Source organism: Myotis lucifugus, unplaced genomic scaffold (genome assembly GCF_000147115.1).
Source record: "Myotis lucifugus unplaced genomic scaffold, Myoluc2.0 scaffold_25, whole genome shotgun sequence".
Lineage (NCBI taxonomy): Eukaryota > Metazoa > Chordata > Mammalia > Chiroptera > Vespertilionidae > Myotis > Myotis lucifugus.
Window position 1 is genome coordinate 9,874,050 of NW_005871073.1, and position 22,783 is coordinate 9,896,832.

The following is a 22,783-nucleotide window of genomic DNA, read 5'->3' on the forward strand; positions in this document are numbered from 1 at the left end:
TGCCTGGCAGTCTGGGTGAGGGGCTGAGGGCCGTTTTCATGGCTGGCGGGTGACTGAAGCTCCCAACCTCTCCTTTTTTTCTTTTTTTCTTTTATTCTGGGATTTATTTACCTTCTATGGCTGTCACTGGAGCTGAGAGCCGGCTTTAGCTCTGAGGCCGGCTCCAGCTTGAGGCCTCAGCTGCTGAAAGAAGAAATCTAGGGTTTGTTTTGGTTCTATAATTGCAACATTGTTTTGGTCCTACTAGCTCCAGCTCTGACAGCTGAAAGCAGGTATCTGGGGGTTTTTTTTATCTTCTATAATTGCAACATTGTTTCTTAGAGAGCAGCTCAGATGCCGGCAGTGGCAGGCAGGGAACCTTGGCTTCCTCCATCACTGGAGCAAGCAAGCCTCCTGTTCGCTTCAGCTGCCTGGCTGCTGGCCGCCATCTTGGTTGGCAGTTAATTTGCATATCGCCCTGATTAGCCGATGGGAAGCGTGTCAGAGGTATGGTTAATTACCATGTTTGTCTATTATTAGATAGGATAGATTAGATTTACTTAAAAAGTAACCCAAAGGCCCTGGTCCTATAGCTAGCTCAGTTGGGGTTTGATCCCTGATCAGGGTAAATACAAGAATCAACCAATGAATGTATAAATAAGTGGAACAACAAATCAATGTTTCTCTCTCTCTCTCTCTCTCTCTCTCTCTCTCTCTCTCTCTCTGTGTGTGTGTGTGTGTGTGTGTGTGTGTGTGTCTCCTGTCCTCTTTCTCTCTAAAATCAGTTTTTAAAAAGTAACAGTATAGTAGCCAAAAGGGTAGACTTTGGAGCTAGATACCCAGGTTTCAAATTCCCTAATATTTATTAATTGCATCATTTCATGCAAGTTACTTGACCTCCTTGTGCCTTTGCTCCCATATCTATAAAAAGGAAATGAGGACAAAATAGTATCTATCTCAGAAAGTGATGTGCACCATAAATGAATTCAAGTATATAAAGCAATCAGAAGAATGCTATTTATGAAGAGCCACACAGGATTGATTCTTTTCTTTAGTCCTCAGTATTAAGAAAATTTATCTCTCACCCTGAACTGTATATTTTTATCATGAAAACATTGTAATTCTTACAAATGACTATGACATCTGCTTTATTGTGGCAAAATACAAAGAGGTGTCTACTTCTCCCTCGGGGCCTATTGGAGGCACCATCAGCCAGTCTCCCACTGAAACCACACTAGGCCTCAGAATGCTTCGCAAGTAATTCAGGCCGCTCCTACCACTAAGTCAAAGCTGGCAGGTAAATGAAACCTACTCCGCTCCCTGGGCTGCAAGTACTCTTTCCATTAAACCACTCAGCATTCCAGGAGGAAAAAACAGCAGGACCAAAGAAATTAATACAGAGCGTGCTTATGAAATAGCAAATATAAGAAGCCAGCATAAGTTTTTATTTATCAAAAATTGATATTGACTTCCCGTGTGCCAGGCACTTAAAAATATTAACTATTAATGTTAAGTAATATAAACTTCATAATAACCTTTTGAGGAAGATGCTATTATTCCTATGTTACTGAGGCAGAGAGAAGTTAGGAAACTTGGTCAAGGTCACACAGCTAGTCAATGGTAACCCAGGCAGTCAGCTGCAGAAGACAGCTTTAACCACCCTGAGGTGAGGTCTCTCGTTGGGAGTATGAAAGAAAGAAAGAATGTCAGAGCTGGGCTTTAAGAGGACCAACCTGCTACCCGGAAGTAGGGTGGACAAGGAGGGGTGACCAGTATTGCAGTAATGCCCCCCTTATCTGCAAGGGAAACGTTCCAAGCCCCCCAGTGAATGCCTGAAACCACGGATAGTACTGAACCCTACATATACTATCTTTTTCCTATACTTACATGCCTATGCTAAAGTTTAATTTATAAATTAGGCACAATAAGAGATGAACAACAATAACTAATAACAAAATAGAACAATTATAACAACATACTGTAATAGAAGTTACGTGAATGTGGTGTTTCTCTCTCTTGAGTAATTTTTATATTTTTCAGTCCAAATCTATTGAATCTGGGTAACCATCCCTTACTTGGTAAATGGCTTGGTGCCACTCATTTCAAAGATCTCTTCCTGAAGTCTTCCTATAGGCTCAATGTTTTTTGGCACAACATGCTGCCATCAGTAGGAACAAGTTTTCTGTTTATGTCTCTACCCCAAAAAATACCTTTTCCATCTTTACTAACCACAGCATGCACTGTAGCCATAGCTCTGCAGTCTGAGGTATGACAGCAAAACTAACACGAATTTCTTTTTTCTTCTTCACAATTTTACAGATTAAAGATTTGTTCTTACTGTAGACCTCAGCAACTGAGGTCTACAATTTCTTCTTTCCTTTTCAATTGAGAACTTTCACCTTTTCACTTAAAAGCACTCTCCCGCTCCTTTTTGGCATATCTGAATGGCCATCATCACTACTCTTGCACTTAGGGCCGTTATGAACTAAAATAATAGTTACATGAACACACGCACTGTGATACTGAAACAGTGGATCTGAAAACCAAGAGGGCCACTAAGTGACTAATGGGGTGAATGCAGTGTGGACACATTGCACAAAGGGATGAGTCACAACCCAGGAGGGACAGCGCAGGACAGCGCAAGCTTTCATCACGCTCCCAGAATGGCAAGCAATTCAAAACTTAGGAATTGTTCATTTCTGGAATTTTGCTTTTAATATTTCAGGCCACAGTTGACCACCAGTAAGCAAAACTGCAGAGAGCAAAACAGAGAACAAGGGGAGACTCCTGTGATTACTGTTATGTGCTAAGCACTCTCCTGAGTATTTTACATACATTCTGACATTAATTCTCACAACTCTTTAAGGCCAATATACTTGTGATCCCCATTGTACAGGGAGATTAAGCCATGACACATAGGTAGTAAGTGGCAGAACTAGGACTCAAACCTTATTCTGCCTGACTCCAAACCCGTATTCTTCACTGCTCTCAAAATATGACTTTATGTGACGTATGTAGTAAGAAATAATAGGAATGAAATAATACCGATGTAAGTCATACTGCAAAGATTGAATTCATGGAGTTTAGCAATTGCTTCAATGCATCGAGGAAAGGGGAGGAGTCAAAGATGACTAATGTTTGAAGTATGAATAAAGCTTGGAGAATAGTGACATTGTTCAAAGAGATAGAGAAGTCAGGAAGAGCCGGCTCTGAGAGCATGATGAGTTCAACACTCATTCCAGAGCAGCAAAGTGGAGTGTGGAGCAGAGATATACGAGGAATATCCTAATAGGCATTGCCAATTTAGCAAAAATAATAGTTCCATCTTTTTGTGAAAACTTCTGTTTCTTCTACAATCCTCTCCCTCCCTCCCCCCCCCCCCACCCATTCCACCACCAAAAGATAGTAAGGAACATTTTTATGAGAGAAAAAAATTATGATTGATTTTTAAAATCTCATGTTTATGCTATTAATTGGTTTGTGACCTAGACAAGTACCTTGACTTTTCTGTGTTCACTCATTTTCCTCCTCTATAAACTACGTAGGTTGTCTAGATCAATTTAGCTCAGACTTCACTAATGTTTACTGAATGGATGCGAGGCTTCTTTCCAATGCTTTAGAGTCCATTATTCGAAACAGTAGAAAAGAGGGACAAAAGACCCCAATAGACATTACAGCTAACAGTGTCGCTGCAGTTCATTTCATGCAAATTTCCTTAGTGTATAAACCAAGAAAATGAGCACAGGGTCTTGACTCATTCTGAATAAAGAGCTGGTTAGCAACAAAGTCTGATCTAGAACTGAGATCCTGACTGTCAATCTTGTGCATGTCCCTGGACACCACTGTGTGTTTTTTTAATCGTCTGGCTTAGAAATGTTTGCCTTGGATGAACTCAGAGTGAATTATAAGGGGGAATAAACCTCACACACACATGTACATGAAGCCTCACTGACCTGAGAGAGATTTATGTGTTGGACTGAAGGTCCTTATAAAATGAAATTCCATAACACGCCAACTGCTGCAACATAAAAATATTAAGACTGTGTTCATGTGCTTTTTATAGCACAGCATTATGGCTAAAGCCTCAGACAGAATTGCTGCTCTCACCACAGCAGACACAGTGTAACTTCCGAAAAGTCACTCCAAATTCTCAGCTCCCAAGACTACAAAAGGGAGGTGATGGTGCCCTCCTAGGCGGGGAGTGCCCTTGGCCGAGTCTGAATTCGGTTCCCACTTTTACTTTGCTGCTGGAGGAGCAAAGAAGAGAAATGGGCATTCTGAGCTACGTAGGCAGGAAAGAAAGTGGGTGACAGAGGGGAGCAATCAAGTAAGTCCTTTGTCAAAGCCCCAGGTCCCTATCTAATTACCCCTCTCTTTACTGCTGGCCCTAAGAAGGCTACAGAAATGGAGAAATAGCAAACAACTATATTTAAAAATGAACACTCCAGTGAGATCAGATTGCACTGCCCGAGGAGCTGTGTGCAGAAGCACACACTGCCCACCCAAGGGCGGGCTCTGCTCACAACCTCTGGGCTGAGCTGTGAGGTTTAGTACAACCACCTGGTGTACACCTTGGAATTCCTTAGAGATAGACACTAAGCAAACAAAGAAAAGACTAATAAATGAAACCAACTCATTGATTTTAGATATCATAGTCCTCTTACCTTCTAAACAAGAGTGAAAATCAAAAGATGAACTTAACCACATGCCTCTTTTGAGGCAAAAACAATCTGAAACACTAAATAGTTAGTTGCCCACTCTGAACATAGAGTAGCGTACCTCCTCTGACACTGTGTGCTTCAGGTCTTCCTTTTCTGAATGATAGGCTTTATGATATTCACAATTCCAGGTCCAACATACTTATTATATCTCTTACTCTAAAATGATTTTTTAAATCATGCTAATATTCATTCATTCATCTACAAATACTTATTGTCTCCTATGTGCCAGGCACTGTTCTGAGTGCTAGAGATACAAGAGTGAGTGAAACAGACTAAAATCCCGTGCTCATGGAGCTCATATTCTGGTTGAAATCTCTCCCTCTTTATTTTCAAACTGCCCAATTTAACAAATGTTTGTTGAATGAATGATAAATAATATTTGGGGCAATATGTGAAAATCAGACAAATTACAGTATAAAGATGAGATGTGAGCCATTTAAAACCTAAATTAGAATGTATATATTTTATAAATTTGTCCTTGAGTTTCATCTTCATTGCCCTTCAACTCTGTTTTTTCTTTTGGGGAAGTAATTTCTTGGAAGTGTTTCTACCAAACACTTTGTGTAAAATATCAACAAAGGAAAAAGACACTTTTGCAAAGAGAAAAAAATAAAACGGAGAGTCTGCCAATGATCACCCTCATTCAGCGAGGTCCTCAAGGTAGAGACCTCGTGCTTCTATGCCGAGCATCAAACTTTTAAAAACCCAATGAAGTGGCACCTCAGAAACCAACACTAAATAAGTAATAATCTGTCTGAAAACTTACTTCAAGGAGGTTCAGAGATGACCTTCCACAGCCTGGCCTTCGGGGTTCCATGCTTGTTTGAGTTCATCTGAACCCAGCAGATCACTACTGACTTCCAGTCAGTGGCAACTTCATTTTCATAAAGTCCTGTCCTAGGTGGTGCACTCTGGAGGGATGGGCCAGACAAGCCCAGGAGTTTCATAATGCTGTCAGGCTCAGAGCATGTCCTATGCTCCGGGAAGTAAAGTTATGAGGATAAGAGGTTATGAGGGAAATCACTTCTAGCATCAAGGAATGGCAACACATATGGAAACACAGACATCAAAGCCTGGGTAATTACTAAAACAATTTTCCAAAGAAAGAGGTCCCATCATTGGAGGAAGCCACCTCTCACTCTCCTCTTCTAAGCTGACGGGATGAAAGGAAAAAGATTTATTATTATACCGGGAAGTTAAAGAAAGAAAGAAATACCAGAACACCACAAGCAAATGACATTTGCTAGCCTAAATAATGCTACCTTCATCTCAGTGTGGCCTCTCCTTAGAAGGCAAACCTATAATAAAAGAAATGAACTAAGCTTTGTTTGCCATCTCTCTTAAGAAAAGTATCATTTGTATTATCATAAACTACATTCATATCCAAGAAAATAGCTGAAGCTAAACAGAAGTTTTCAAATAATACCAACAATATGCAGGTAAAGATCACTAAAATAGAAACACAGAACAAAATAAAAAAATGACTTTATGAGGTCCAGTGCAGAAGCTTACCTCCATCCTGAGGACAGTAGTAAGAGGTGGATTCAGCCTTGATTCCCTTCTTGGATTGTCCTCTCAGGTAGTCTCTTGCAAGAAGGCTGACTTGACAACTACTACTAATAAAGCAGTTAGAAGCAGTTCTCTTTTTAATTAGAGGCCCCCTTGCCTGGCCTGTATGGCTCAGTGGTGGAGCATCGAGCAACAAACCAGGTCATGGTTTTATTCCCACTCAGGGTATATGCCTGGGGTTGTGGACTCGATCCCCAGTAGGGGGCGTGCAGGAGGCAGCCATCTCTCTCTCTCTCTCTCCCTTCCTCTCTCTTAAATCAATAAAAATATTTTTAAAAATAATAATAATAATTAGAGGCACCCATGTAATGACAAGCAATAGCTCTAATTTGTATATTGAAAAAAACATGCCCAAAACTATTAAGACTTTTGTAAGATGTCCTGATCAGAAAGGCTGGAAGAGGGAGAGATGGATGGTAGTGGGGATGCCGATATAAAAAGAGAGGCTGAGGGATAAGCGACACTTTTGTGTTGACTAGTTCTAGTCATTTGCTTTTAAATATTTTAAAAATATTTTATGAGCATTGGTTCCTCCTTTTTCAAATTTTCATATTTCTCTTCAGCTTCCTTTACTAGAATTTTCTTCCTTTTTATTATAAAACATTTTTAATGTTGACCTTATTGCAGGTGTTCCCCTTTCCACCTGCTCTCTTTGCCCACCTCCACCCACTCCTGCCTCCCCCTCCCCTGGCCTTTCCCACACTACTGTCCATGTCCATGGGGTGTGCATATATGACATATATTATATGTTCTTTAGCTAATCCCTTCACCTTCTTTATTTAGTAACATCCCCCTCCACTTGGGCACTAGCCAGTCTGTTCCATGTGTCCATGCTTCTGGTTCCATTTTGTTCGTGAGTTTATTTTGTTCATTAGATTCCACATACTGGTAATGGCTTTTTCTTCTTTTGTTGCTTTTTCTCTTCCTCTTTTACTCCTTTTTCTCTGTACTGCAAAATTCCAAGTTTCTGTATAAAAAAGGAAAAAGAATGAAATGAGAAGGAAGAATGAGAGTGTGATCAGGATTAGAGGAGGAATCATTTATCTCCCTTGAGCCCTGGTTCTATGAAAATATCTGTATAACCTGGTAAAAATTATTTCAAAATGTGGCAGAGATGGAGACTTAAGAAGAAAAGTCCACCATTATAAATTCCAGTTATGAAACATATTAACACATTCCCAGTCATTTATTGCACCCCCCATACATTCCACCTCCTGGCTTTGATATTACATAAAAACATACAGGAAACATTTGAATGCCAGAGGTCAGAAAATGTGCATGAAAAAGATTACTAAGGACAATATCTTGTGGATGACCCACAAGCCAGTGAATAGGATAGACTGGCTGGGGTGGGGGTAGGAGAGATTAACCAAAGAACATATATACATAACCCATGGACACAGACAATAGTGTGGTGAAGCCCTGGGGAGGTCCAGGTAGAGGGAGGATCAATAGGGAAAAAAGGGGGGTATTTATAATATTTTCAATAATAAAGGTAAATTTTTTTTTAAAAGATTGTTCATCTTTGGACATAGGAATAATCATTGCTGTCATTACAGTGACTAAGAAGAGCCTCTATCTACCCAGAGAAACAACCCAATATATCTAGTAATAAATGTACACTTTCCATCCATGAGTAAAATATAAAATAACACAAAATATACAAATAAAAATACAATCGTATCTAATAAAAGAGTATTATGCAAATTAACTGTCACTCCAACACAAAGATGGCAGCGCCCATAGCCACAAGATGGTAGTGCCCAGTCCTCTCAGCCCCGCTGGAGTCCTCCAGTCCCAGGGGCAGCCGCTGAGAGGAGGATCTGCTTGGCCATCATCCCGGCGATCCGGGAGCGGCCAAGTGGGCCCCGCAGACAGCAGAGAACCATGGGGAGCGGGCCTAAGCCATCAGTAGGACATCCCTGAGGGCTCCTGGATTGGAGAGGGTGCAGGTCAGGCTGAGGGACCCTCCCTCCCACCCCCCCATGCACAAATTTAATGCACTGGGCCTCTAGTAAATAATAATAATAATTACTATTATTATTATTATTATTATTATTATTATTATTATTATAGGTATCTTGAAAAGTATTTTTATTTTTAAACTACTGAAGTATTTTGAAATATTAACTTCTTTTATCTTCCTCTTTTGTGATTTTTCAGTTTTCTTCTGCCTCCAACCTGCTTCCCAATTCAAGCACTTAAAAAAATTATGTGTTTATTGCCTCTGAGTAGCTTTGGGGCGAGGTAGAAAGCAGAAGAGGCCTACAAGTCCCTTATGACTCTTCCTGGACCTTAGGAGAACATAGTGGTTTTGTGAAAGGTGTGAAAGCGTCGATGTTAAACATAAAAAAAGTGTCTTGGTCAGAAATATAAGGGGAAGAAGACTTTCACTAGTTGAGATTCCCTCTGTTCCAGGTTAGTGGCTGAGGGGAGAAGAGGAGGAGAGAGAGGAAGGACTGCAGGTTCTGAGAGCAAAGCAAACCTGAGCCCACCTCTTGCCGGCATACTAATGCAGCATCAAGACCCAGACAGTAAAAAGCTGCTGGACTGGTAAAGTGCAACAACCTTAGTACAAAATTTCCAGCTAATTCCAGTAGGTAAAGGTCTTGCCCATAGGTGATGTATAAATTATGGTTCTTAGCTTGGAAGCAAACCAAACCTGGTTTGAGACTGTATTACCTCAGCAAAATGGAATTTATTGGAAGGTTATGGGAAAATTCAAGGAATCAAAAGTAATCTGGGAGCACCTAGCTTCAAAAAGGAAAAGACTAAGGTAATTCTGGTCATTTTGGTGACCTGAGTAACAGGAAGTAGGGCTTCCTCTAGGGCAGTTTGTTGACAATGGCAGGTCGCTGACACCAAGTGAATCAGCTATAATCTTTTCCCATCCTTGAGTCACTCGTTACAAAATTTAAATTCCTGGAGGAATTGAAGAAACCTTGCTCAGATCTCTTGCTCAACTTTCAGCTAAGGAGAGTAGGATAACTTATTGGATAGTTGTAGGAGATTGTAGACATTGTGAAAAGATTAAGCCTCCACCCCCAAAAGAAAATCAAAGTGCTATTACAAAAAAAAATTAAAGAAAGAATGGATGCTGGGCAGACGTAAACAATATATGCTCACTACAGATGACCACTTTAGATAAATAAAAAATCTCATATGCTTGATTACTTTTTAATATTCTGAAAATCAATTGGAAGAAGTTGGAGTTCAATTATATTTATTGTGTAACTCCCCTCCTTACAACTGTTCATTGACTCCCTATTCTGTCCAATAAAGCTCTAACTTCCTTCATATTCATATCCTTGCCTATCCCTCCAGCTTAATCTTCAATTCCTTTTTTCCCCTGCAGTTTATGTCCTAATAATCCCATGCAATTTTCTGCTCCTGAACATGTTACCCTATTTCATATTTATGAGTTTTTACACAGGCAACACCCTCTCCTTGAAATTACCTACCTTATTCCTTGTCTACCTGGAACTCACTGACTCAATTCAAACACTTTTCATGCCTTTCTGATACCTATCATCCCCTCCTCCACCACGTTTTCTTCTTCATCTTGGTATCACCATTATATATCTTGCACATGACTCTATTTTTAAAATGTATTTTATTGTGTTGTAATAATTTCTTTATATGCTTGTATCCCCTACAGATCTATGAGCTTTTTGCGGGGGGAGGGGGGGGCGTAGTTTCTGAATAAATGGTTGTTGAATGAACTAGTGAATTTTCCAGTTAAGACACCAATATTCACCAAGGGCCCACTCTACTTGGAATCATATATAGAAGGCATAGTAGTTGGTAGTTATTCAGAATCTTTACTAAGGCAGTATTTCTCTACTAAGGGTAGAACATCAGTGGGGAGGGAAAAGTGGTCTTGGTAGGACATAAGCTTTTCATTAGAATTTCCGAATATTCAATCTTACTTAATCTCCATGCAAGTATGGTGTACCATTTTCTGCCAACAGTATTTGCTGATTTTTATTTATGTTCATTTCATATCTGTAGTGGTAAAGTTTATACTCTGTTGGGGTCCAACCCCAGCAGGTCCAGGGGTCCCCAAAGGTGTGGACGGAGTCAGTGAAGAAGAAATGACACGGAGACAGCGTTCAGTTGATCAGCAGCCTAGCCAGGATCTCTAGCCAAGTTCTGGTTAGGATCTCCAGCCAAGTTCTGGTCAGGATCTCCAGCGAAGTTCTGGTCAGGATCTCCAACCATGTTCTGGTGCCATGTTCTCTTGCTAGGTTCTCCAGCCAGGTTCTCCAGGTTCTCCAGCCAGGTTCTGTGTAGGTTCTCTCGCCATGTTCTGTCTAGGTTCTCCTGCCCTGTTCTGTCTAGGTTCTCCAGCCAAGTTCTGTAGCCAGGTTCTGTCCAGGATCTTTTGCCATGTTCTCTCGCTAGGTTCTCTCTCTAGGTTCTGTGTGTAGGTTCTGTGTGTAGGTTCTGTGTCTAGGTTCTGTCTCGGATCTCCAGCCAAGTCCTGTCTCTAGGTTCTGTCTCTAGGTTCTTCAGCCAGGTTCTGTCTCCAGGTTCTGTCTTTTGTTGTCTTGTTACATCTGTATTTATACCAGTTGATTTTAATCCTATCAATTTCTATTCCAAAGGTTAGGGCATTTCTTATCTCCATTCCAGGGAGTAAAGATTATGTAGCTTAAGCGTGATTGTTCGTAGTTAAAGTGATTAACTACCCGCCTGGCACTTAGTTAAGGGGTTTTATTCCCTCCCTAACTTCAGGGAAAAATCCCTAGCTGGGGAAACAACCTTTCTCGGAGAGGTGACCTTGGTTAAAACACATAGCTCCAAGAAGGGGAGCAAACATATTAAGAACAGTATGCCATATACGCCAGGTCCCTTGAAACATATGCTGTGCAGATGTTTCTTCCCTGCAGCGACTGTGTCAAACAGCAAGGATGGACCAGCTCCCGGCAATACTCCTAAATATTACCATATTTTTGATGAACCACTTGGTTTTATAGAGTGGATCATTTTATAGAATAGACCCTAAGAATATTGCCTGAGCTTATTTATTTCCAGGATTTAGGTTCTTTGGTGATGTAATTATCAGGACTTAAGAAATTATTCAAAGCCACTTCAATAGTGGAACCTTTAAGGAACTGAAAAATTAATAGAACAAACAGGACAAACACATATTCACACCTATCTGATATTATGCATAGTTATGAGAATATTATTGACTATATTCCCTGTGCTATACTTTACATCCCCATGACTATTCTATAACAACCAATTTGTACTTCTTAACCCCTTCATCTTTTTTACTCATTTCCGCAATACCCCTCCCATCTGGCAACCATCAAAATGTTCTCTATATTTATGAGTCTGTTTCTGTTCTGCTTGTTCATCTATTTCACTTTTTAGATTAAATTGTTGATAGATGTGTATTTATTGACATTTTATTGTTTATATTTTTAATCTTTTTTTCCCTCTTCTACTTAAAGAAGACCTTTTAACATTTCATATAATACTGGTTTGGTGGTGATGAACTCTTTTAGCTTTTTCTTGTCTGGGAAGTTCTTTGTCTATCCTTCCATTTTAAACGACAGCTTTGCTGGGTAGAGTTATCTTGGTTGTAGGTCCATGCTTTTTATCACTTTGAATATTTTGTGCCAATGCCTTCTATCCTGCAAAGTTTCTATTGAGAAATCAGCTAACATTCTTATAAAAGCTCCCTTGTAGATAACTAACTGCTTTTCTCTTGCTGCTTTCAGGATTTTCTCTTTGCCTTTAACCTTTTGCATTTGCATTATGATGTGTCTCGGTGTGGACCTCTTTGGGTTCATCTTGTTTGGGACTCTCTATACTTTCTGGACTTCTAAGACTATTTCTTTCACCAGATTAGGGAAGTTTTCTGTCATTATTTTTTCACATACGTTTTCAATTTCTTGCTTTCCCTCTTCTACTTCTAACCCCATGATGTGATTGGTCTACTTGAAGTTGACCCAGAGGCTCCTTATACTATCTTCATATTTTGGATTCTTTTTTCTTTTTTTCTTGTTCTGACCAGGTGTTTTTTGTTTCCTTATATTCCAAATTGCTGATTTGATTCTCAGCTTCATCTACTCTTCTGTTGATTCCTTGTAAATTATTCTTCATTTAAGTTAGTGTATCCTTCATTTCTGATGGGTCATTTTTTATGCTGTCGAGGTTCTTACTAAGTTCATTGAGCATCCTTATCTCCAGTGTTTTGAACTCTGCATCTAGTATATTGCTTGGCTTACTTACTATTCATTGGGTTGGGGGAAGAAGATAAGAGTGATGGTGTTTAAGAGAATAAACTTGCAATGGGTAGTAAATAAGTCATAGAGATTCAAGTACAGTATAATGAATATAGACAATAACATTATCCTATATAATAAGAGAGGAATATGCAAATTAGGCCAGGACTCTGTAATGTCAGGACCGCTTGGCAGGGGACAGGCAGGCGGGAGAGGGGAGTGGGGCCTGTGGCCAGGATGTGAGTCTGTGGTGCCTCCTTTGGAGTTGGGGAGCTAATGACCGATGTGCTCTGGTCCTCCTCCACAGCCCTTTCCAGCAGGCATGGGGTTGCTGAGACCCAGGCCGGGCCTCTGGCCACAGATCCACAGCTTCGCAGAGACCGACTCTACCAGGCCGCCAGGAGGCCAAGTGGCTAGGCGCAGGGTGCCTGTTCAAGATGTGACACAGGGGAGGTGCAGGAGGAAATCCAGAGAGTGGGATGTGGGGGTTCAAGACTCACTTCCTTTGGGCTTTGTCCTTCTTGGCCTTGGTCCTTTTCTTTCGGGCCTGGAGCTCAAAAACTGCAGGAGAGTGGGATGGATGAAGACTGAATGTGGAAAAAAGGAGGTGACCCAGGTGAGGGTGGAGACCTAGCAGCAGTGGGAGGCCAACTGTGGTGCCGCCTGAGGGGCTGCTCCTGGGCGAGCGCCGAGGCTTTGGTGAAATGGCCGGCCAGGAGGCAGTGGCCCAAGGGGCGCAGAGCGGTGCCACATCGGCTCTATATGAGGACACCCCACACAGGCGCTGCCTTCACCAGCAGGCTCTGGGCAACATCTGCAAATGCAACTGCAACCTCTAACATTCTGGGCAAAGAACTGACCCTGTGCCCCTCAGTACCAGGCTTGCTAGGAGTGTGCTGTCACCAATGCCATAGATCAAAGGCAAAAACCTGGCGAGGTGGGGTGCACCGGAGGGGGCTCAGGCCAGGGCAGGGGGCAGCAGGCTGGGATCTGCCTCACCTGCGGAGAGCTAGGTTCTGCAGTGGCCCCAAGACGTGGGTCAGCCCGGCGGGGAACAAGGGGCATGGAAGGACACCTGGGCGGAAGGGCGTGGACCCGCAGCCTGAGGCGGGGGTTGAGGGGCGGTGCCACCTCAGTGGAGGGGTGCCACACTGCAGGGTACCCAACTGACTGGTGGGATTCAGAGAAGCTCCGGGCGCTGGGCCTCACCCGGGCAGCCTTTGCACTTCAGAGGCGATGACTCCTGCTCCCACCTTGGCCCAAAAGCAAGCCTGCGCCCGCCCTGCCCCACTGCGGCGCACCCCTGTGCGTGAGTTCAAAGCCTATCACCTGCTCCAGAGAAGGGGGGACAGTAAAGAATGGGAGTGGGAGCGGGTGAGAGGAAAGAATGTGGAGCGTCCGCAATGAAGAGGTGCTTGAGAACGGGGCTTGGAAGTGTGATGGGGTTTGTTCTGTTTACCCCACAGCTGCCCCTTAGGAAGGGCAGAAAGCATGGCTGTGAGGGCTCCCTGCGCACTGAGTCCAGTTCCGCAGCCAACTGGAATTGGCCTGTTTCCTGCTCTGTAAAATGGATTAAGCGTGTCCCAGTGCCTTCGCTGAGCTTTGAGGGCCAATTGAGATACTATATACAGAAAATGAGGGAAGAAGTGAGAAAGAAAAGGAAGGGCGAGCAACACAAAACAAAGATTGGAAGGAACCTGTAAACCTATTGTCACTTAAATAGGGAATATAGTCAACAGTGTTGTAATGACGGTATGATGCCAGGTGGTAGTGGAAATATCAGGGAACACTTTGTAAAGTATATGATTGCCTAACTACTATTCTGTAACTAATATAAAACCTGAAAATAATACAAAATAATATTGAATGTAAAGAAATGAAAATAGGAGTGAAATTTTTATAAATTTCAAAGTTCAAATAAAGGCTGTAAAGGAAGAAAGGGGGAGAATAAAAAGTGTTTTTCATTTTACCGCTTTATTGTCTTTTCAGTACATACAAAAGACAGTTGTCTTTATATGGTGGTTTTATATTTTTCTATGTCATTATCTCATTTGATGTTCAGGGCAACTTAAAGACAAGATAATTATTCCCTCCACTATTCAAAGAAAGGAAATCTTGGTGTCTGGCCCCAGTGATTCAATCGTCAAACCCTTATTGTAAAGCAGGGTTCGTGAAATTTTCTCTGAAGGGTTATATCTATACTAATAAAAGCTTTGGGGGCGATCAGGCCAGCAGGGGAGGGCAGTTGGGGGCAATCAGACTGGCAGGGGAGCAGTTAGGGGGCGATCCGGCTGGCAGGCAGAGGCAGTTAGGAGCAATCAGGCAGGCAGGCAGGTAAGCGTTTAGGAGCCAGTGGTCCTGGATTGTTAGAGGGATGTCCCCTAAACCAGCAGTCAGACATCCACCGAGGGGTCCCAGATTGAAGAGGGTGCAGACCGGGCTGAGGGACACCCGCCTGCCCCCCTCCCCCCCGGGCACGAATTTCATGCAGCAGCCACTAGTGTACTATAAAGATTTTAAAAATTAAACCTATGTTCCTAACCATTAAAATACATTACTTCCCAAAACCAGGGCTCCCTTTTTATTTAATACCATAGTACTTATTGATAGATATAATCTTCTAACTTCTACAGTTCTTTTCCAGTGCTATTTAATGCCTGGATTGAGGTATAAGATTTTATGTTGTATGTTCTGATTCTTCATTATATTTTAAAGTCCTTGCAGAAAGGGGCCTTATGTTGTGTTTTGTTCTTTGGCTTCCTCACAATGCCATGCTTGATTGTGAGGGTTCAGAAATATTTCTAGAATAAATGAATAAGTAATAGAATCATCTTACTTAATAGTGTATATGGACAAATGTGTTATACTCATTAAGTACATTTCCAAGTTTAGGGAGACTTCCATTTTTAGTGAAGATGCCTATGGATAAATACCATGACTCCTATTTAAATGTGTGATATGACAATACAATGTTCCTCTGTATATAACACACTGTGTTTCCTTATCTAGAATATCAAACCCTGACCACTCTATGCTAGATGTTAGTTTCTCAACAAATGCTAAGATGTTTATGCTAGTTTTAGATAAAATATGAAATAGTATCTTTTATCAGCTATGTAAAGTACATTAGGTACATCTTCATTTTGTATAAGGCTAGAGGCACAGTGTCCTAGTAATTCAAATGGCAGCCCAATTTCAATGTGAAATCTAGTCCAAATATTTGAAAACGATTTTATTCCTGAGAGAGAAACCTGGAAGAAAAATCAAAATTCTCCCTGGCCTATGACCAATAATTTTGTAATTGTGTCAACCAAATAATTTTCAATTTAGTACCTCACTTCAGGAAATCATAAAGATAATTCTTTCCCACTTCCTATAATTGTGAGCCCCCGAGTTAAATCAGCATAGTTTAATTATATATATGGAAAACAATGCATCAAATATACATATTTTTTACTTAAACTTATTTTGCCAAAATTACATTAACCTCTACCATCTCTGCAATAGAAAACATGGGTTGAAATGGTTAAATGAAAAATATTGCTCTTACATTTACTGCTCCAAACTTCATGCATCTGCCTCTTTTAAGGGATCCACATTGCACTTCATCAAGTGCTTTGTTCCTGAATATTCATTGCAGAATCAAGAAAAGAAAATGAGTATATGCAGATGTATGGGTTTGTTCACTTAACAATTCATTCTAAATAATATGAATCTAAGTACATGACACATGATTAGTTGAAAGAGCTTTGGCCTAAGAATTATGATCCTTGGCTTATCTGGGTGCTGTTTTTAAACTCTTCAAATTTTTATTTTCCCACTGGAAAAGTGGGGATCATTCCTGCCTTGCATCCTATATAATAAAAGCGTAATATGCTAAGTGTCTGACCACCAAGGGGCAGATGCTCTGACCGGTAGGTTAGCTTGCTGCTGGGGTCTGACCAATTGGGACTGGGCAAGAGGGCTGGACACACCCTGGAGCCCTCCCATGGTCCCTCCTATGGTCCCTCCCCGGCCGACCAGCCCCCATCACCCCGATCAAGACTGGGTGAGACGGCCTCAATCGGCCCCGATTGCTAGCCAGGCTGAGGGACCCTACCCGTGCACGAATTCGTGCACTGGGCCTCTAGTTTATTTATTAAAAATTTTTTATAAACTTTTATTTTTATAAATAAATTTTATTTATTTTATAAATAAAAAATTTTAGAAGAATTCAGATGATACATTGGAAAGACTTTGAGAATCTCTAATGTTAGATGTATCATAAGTCTTGGTATTTTAAAGTAGTTTTGGCTTTAGTTTACATACATATTACCAAAAAAGATAAGGGAGATAAATAGTTTCTTCTATTACAGGCCTTTTTCAGAATTTCTCAACATATATCTATAGCCAGAGCAAGATAACGTGTTATCCTTAAGTACTTTAAAAAACAAAATACAATAAAACAGAAAGCATGAAAGAAGTAAGACTGATAACTAACTTTCTGTTCAGCCCAAAATTTATTTTAGAAATGTTAACTTCACCATGAACTATTCACCTTCAGCCTCGAGTGTATTTCATATGGATGATTAAAAATTTTGATATTCTGGTTTCCACTGACAAATTCTGCATTTTGACAAGTTTTGATGAAGTCTATTCACTCTAGACAATTTATGCAAACCCAAGTTGAATAGTTAGTTGATTTTTACTTTACCCCCTTGAATTCCTAGAACTGCTCGGAATAAATTTTAAAATATAATTACAGGTAGCACATTGAGTCAGTTGGTTAGTCAGAGAAATCCAAGCTCTGAATGCCTACTTCCTGCAGCACACTGCATTAAGTGCTCTGGAGGAGGGCGGAGGTGGATGAGATCAGTCATCCATGAAATTATTTGAGGATTGTTATTAAAATAACATATCATCAAGTGCAAAGTATTCAAGTAAAAACTCTGTACATATAAGTTCAAGGAATAGAGAGTAAATGCCTGTTCTAGATATTTAGAAAATGTGTTTTTTGACAGTTAGTAGCTTAATTTCTTTTACCTAAAAATAATTCAAATAGTTTGTTAAGTGAGGATCAGAAAGAGATTTTTTTAAAAGAAATTTTTCTTCTGGAATAATTTTAGATTTATGGAAATGTTGCATAAATAATACAGAGAGTTTCTATATACCCTCATCCAATTTCAGTTAATGTAAACATTTTACATTACCATAATACATTTTTCAAAACTAAGAACCAATATTGGTACATTACTATTAACTAAATTTTGGACACTGGGGCCATAGTTATTACAATATTGTTGAGTATATTCCCTATGCGATACTTTACATGCCCATGACTATTTTGTAATTACCAATGTGTACTTCTTAATCCCTTCCCCTTTTTCACCCATCCTCCCAAACCCCCTCCCATCCGACAACTGCCTAACTCTGTATTTAGGAATTTGTTTCCATCTTGTTTGCTTATTTTATTTATTTATTTGTTTATTTATTTATTATTTACTTATTTATTTATTCATTTTAATATATTTAAATATATTTTTATTGATTTCACAGAGGAAGGGAGAGAAACATCAATGAGAAACATCGATCAGTTGCCTCCTATACACACCCCAATCAGGAATCAAACCTGCAATTTAGGTATGTGGCCTGACCAGGAATTAAACCTGCAATCTTTTGATGTTTGGGATAATGCTACAACCAACTGAGCCACCTGGCCAGCACTCTTCTTCTTTTAGCAGCCTTCCTGTGTTTGTTTTTCTATGTATTAGGTAGAGCTGCTCTCCCAGGCTTGGTAGAGTGGCCTAATGTAGTAGGTGTTTTGTAGCGTCCAGTGGCACAGCCTCCTTGATCACCCAAGCTGAGCACTCAAGATGTGCCCCCCTCCCGCAATGTGGGTTGTGCACACCCCCTATTGTTGTTGAGCCTTGATTGCTCTTGGCACCTCAAGGGGAGAGATTTACCCCTAGGCCAACTGGCTGAGAGGATTGGCTTCAACCACTGTAGAGGATCAATTGTGCAGGGACCCACCCTATGGAACAGGAGCAGGACTTACTTCAGAAGGTCTCTGGTGCCTGCTGAGTCCACCCCTTGAGTGTGTCTCTTGTGGGAGAGGTTGGCTGGTGCTTCAATGTGGTCTGAAGATGTCCACTAGGTACACTGCCTCCGGGGCCTCCTGGAAGAAAATGCAGGCCTAGGTCAGCTGATGCCTGTGCCCAAACCAGGGCCACCTGGTATGAGCTACAAAATGATATGCAGATGGTTGGTACTTGTAGTGGGCTTGGAGGTACCCAGAAGAGATCACGCTGTAAACTGAGGCAGGCTGCCAGGAGTTGGGACTGCTTAGCAAGAGGTATGAGGTGTCCCAAAGCCAAATGCTTCTTGTTTGAAGTTTGTGAACCTTTGATAGATTTTAGAAAATTCCACAGCATGAGCCAAGGTAAGCCCTTTGTATGGAAAAGCCACTGGAAGCTGCTTGAGTGGGGCAGGGTCACGGGGATTAACGAGGGATGGACCAACAGTGTTAGCCAAGTTGATGGAGACTCAGATACAGTGCCTACCTGACCCTGCAGAGGTAGGGGTCAGCAAAGGAACAATGGGCTTCTGCCAGCACTTCTGTCTTGGAGAATCCTGCCCTTCCAGACAACTTTCAAGCTCACCCAAGGCTGTTTTAGTGGTTTATCCATCTTAATGGCCTGGCTTGACTCATGCTTCAGACTTTCCTAAAATATATCAAACAAGCAGCATCTGGTCTCAACATGCCCTGTACCTCTTGCTAAGTGACCCTAGACACAGCACTAGCAGCAGCCAGTCTTAGTTTGCAGCATGGCCTTGCCAGGGCACCTCCAAGCTCAGCACAATAAGCAGCCATGAGAAATCACTTTATAGCTCATGCTAGGTGGGCCCAGGTAGAACACAGGTGGAAGCTGACCTTGACCTGCACCTTCTGGGAAGCCCCAGAGCCAGTGCACCCAGGAGACAGCATCAGAACATGGCAAAGCATCACCACCCAACCGCCTCCACAAACAACACACTCAAGGGGCAGACTCAGCAGGCACCAGAGCCCTGCTTAAGTAAGTACTGCTCTGTGGGGTGGACTCCTGCAGAGCTGTTCCTCCATGATGGTCAGATACCAGTAGTCAATGGTTGCAGCCAGTCTTTGCAGCTGATTGGCCTGGAGGTAATTCCCTCCCATTGACATGTCAAAGCAGTCAAGGCTCAACTACAATAAGAAGGTATACACAGCCCATATGGGGAGCAGGGGGAGTTACATCTTGAGTGCCCAGCTTCAGTGATCAGGGAGGCTGTGCCATTAGACCCTACAGAACACCTACTACATAAGGCCACTCTACCAAGCCCAGGAAACAGCAGCTCTACTTAATTCATAGAAACAAACACAGGAAGGCTGCCAAAATGAGGAGACAAAGAAACATGTCCCAAATGAAAGAACAGAACAAAACTCCAGAAAAATAACTAAACAAAATGAAGACAAGCAATCTACTAGATGTAGAGGTCAAAACACTGGTGATAAAAATACTCAATGAACTTATTGAGAACCTCAACAGCATAAAACAGGACTAATCAGAAATGAAAGATACACTAACTGAAAGGAAGAAAAATTTATAGGGAATCAACAATAGAGTAGATTAAGCTTAGAATCAAATCAGTGATCTGGAAAAGAAAGAAGCCAGACAATTCAGTTCCTCCGTGTGACCTTGGTACCATTTTATTTAATCCTCACCCAAGGATTTTTTTCCCATTTATTTTTAGAGAGAGTGGAAGGGAGAGTGGGGAGAGAAACATTGATGTAAGAAAGGCACATTGATTGGTTGCCTTCAAGATCAAGCCTGCAATCGAGGTACGTGCCCCTGACCAGGAATCAAACCCACAACCCTTCTGTCCACATGCTGACATTCTAACCCTTGTGCAAAACCAGCAAGGGCCCTTGGCACCTTTTGACCTGCTGCCCAGCACAGTAGCTCAGCATAAGTGAGTCTGAGTAAGTCCATGCATAGGCCATTTAAGAGGAATGTCTGGAACTCCAGGAGCAATCCATCTCTCTCAGCCACAATCCCTGCTTGTTTTTACAGCTAGAAGTTATGAGAATCTCTCTTCCTGGCACTGGAACCTTGGGCTGAGAGCCTTGTATGGGACTGGGACCTCTTGCTCCACAAAGGGGAACCTCTGTAGCCAAAATATGCCTCTGTGTTTTTAACCACCACATGTGGGTATGGGAGCAGCCCATTCTACCTTCCACCCCTCTTATAAGTCTCGGCATGGATTCTTCTGTATATCCTTAGTTTATTGGATTTCTGTTCAGCTATACTTGAGGAGGCTCTCAATAATGGTTGTTCTGTAGTTTAGTTGTAATTTTGAAGTGGTTGTGGGAGTAGGTAAATACAGCTTTTACCTACTCTTCAATCTAGATCAGAAGCTTCCATTAATCTTTTACTTGCCTAAAGCAGTGGTTCTCAACCTTCTGGCCCTTTAAATACAGTTCATGTTGTGACCCAACCATAAAATTATTTTCATTGCTACTTCATAACTATAATGTTGCTACTATTATGAATTGTAATGTAAATATCTGATATGCAGGGTGGTCTTAGGCGACCCTGTGAAAGGGTCGTTTGACTGCCAAAGGGGTCGCGACCCACAGGTTGAGAACCGCTGGCTTAAAGATAATAATTATTATCAATACAAGCTCTACCATCATTGTTAGAGGTTTTTTAATATATATGAGAGCATCCTATATAATTTAACCCTAATGTGCAAATCGATCGAATGGAGGAACATCCAGTCACTATGACGTGCACTGACCACTAAGGGCAGACGTTCAATGCAGGAGCTGCCCCCTGGTGGTCAGTGGACTCCCACAGGGTGAAGGCCGCTGGCGAGTGCAGCAGCAGTGGCAGGAACCTCTCCTGCCTCTGCTGCAGGCGGGCGGTAAGGAGCAAGGGGTCCCAGACTGCAAAAGCACCTGACTGCAAGAGGGATTTCTAACTTCAGGCTTAGACCTCATCCCCGAGGGGTCCCAGACTGTGAGGGACCCCACCAGTGCACGAATCTGTGCACCAGGCTTCTAGTAATAATAATAATAAGTAAAGCCAACCTTCAGGGGTCCACAAATAAAAGGTAACAGGGAGATAGTTTAGCCTAAGAAATAGCACTGGGTTGTGTACATCAATAAGTAGCCTTCATCACCCGTAACTCCTCACTCTCTTAGACCTCTTACTCCACCTTCTGCATGGCATTATGAGTACTGCCAGCAGTGACCTGGATTATCAAACAGTGTCAATAGTGAAACATATAATTTGAAATTAAGGCAATTTCTGGAAAATTAACTCCTAATAGTCAATCAAAAGGAAGTCTTTTGTCTCTGTTTGAAGGACATTTTCATAAAACTGAAATGAGGAATAAAAGAAAATTAACCATTAGGGAAACACTTTACTTGGCTTCCATGGCTCTCTACTGTCTTTCTCTTTTATTGGATTCTCCTTTTCTTTCCAACTCTTCAGGTGGGACTCCTCCAGGGTTCAGTCCTTCATCTTCTTCTCCTTTTCAGTTCTCTAGCTACATTCACTATAATGGCTTGAAACACTACCTGTATGCTGATGACTCCCAAATTTTGATCTCTAGTCCATAGCTCTCTCTCTTGCTGCAGAATCTACATCCCAATTGAGTACTTGAGAACAGCAATCATAACTAAGTGTCTCATCCTTAACATTTCCAGAATTGAAATCATGATTTTACTCTTCAAATTTGCTCCACCAGTAGTATCTCACATCTTAACTGATGTGACTCCATCCTTGCAGTCGCTCAGTTCCAAAGTCTTGGAGTCACCCTGACTCTTCTTTCTCTCATGTCCTTCATTCAATCATCAGGAACTTTCAAACGAATCTGACCACTTCTCACCACCTCCATTAGCACCACCCTGATTCAAGACACTGTCATTTCTTCCCTCCTTTCACTTTCTCTCCCCTTAAGTCTATTCTCAAAAGGAGAGTCTGAACAATGCCTTTAAAATCTGAGTCAGGTCATGTTACTCTTTTTCTCAAATCCTCCAAGAGATCTGCATGTCACATAAAATAAAAACCAAAGTAAAAAAAAAACAAAACAAAAAAACCCTACACAATCTCTCACTCTTAACCCCTTCCTCCCCTTCCTCTTCTTTCCCGTTTGACTCCTGGCCTCCACGGTTCTTCCCAAACATGCCAGGCTTGCTACTGACTATGCGCCTTGCAACTGTGTGCTTCCTTTGCCTGGACAGCTTTTCTCAGATTTGCAGCTCTTCCCCCA

At 41.6% G+C, this 22,783-nt stretch overlaps 2 long non-coding RNA genes across 2 annotated transcripts in view; both read right to left on the bottom strand.

Moving 5' to 3' along the window:
• LOC111825416 overlaps window positions 1-6,262 on the bottom strand; it is an 8,967-nt gene extending 2,705 nt beyond the window's left edge. The window contains exons 1-2 of the long non-coding RNA XR_002828573.1: window positions 6,213-6,262; window positions 5,467-5,853 (exon numbers count right to left, since the gene is read on the bottom strand). This is a non-coding gene — a long non-coding RNA (uncharacterized LOC111825416). The remainder of the gene's footprint in view (window positions 1-5,466; window positions 5,854-6,212) is intronic.
• A 917-nt stretch (window positions 6,263-7,179) lies between these two features.
• On the bottom strand, window positions 7,180-18,885 carry LOC106696698. Its single transcript, XR_001347639.2, has 3 exons — window positions 18,543-18,885; window positions 16,059-16,131; window positions 7,180-7,236 (listed from the first exon to the last, which is right to left on the bottom strand). It is a non-coding gene; the product is annotated as an uncharacterized LOC106696698 (long non-coding RNA).
• Between the last annotated feature and the right edge of the window lie 3,898 nt (window positions 18,886-22,783).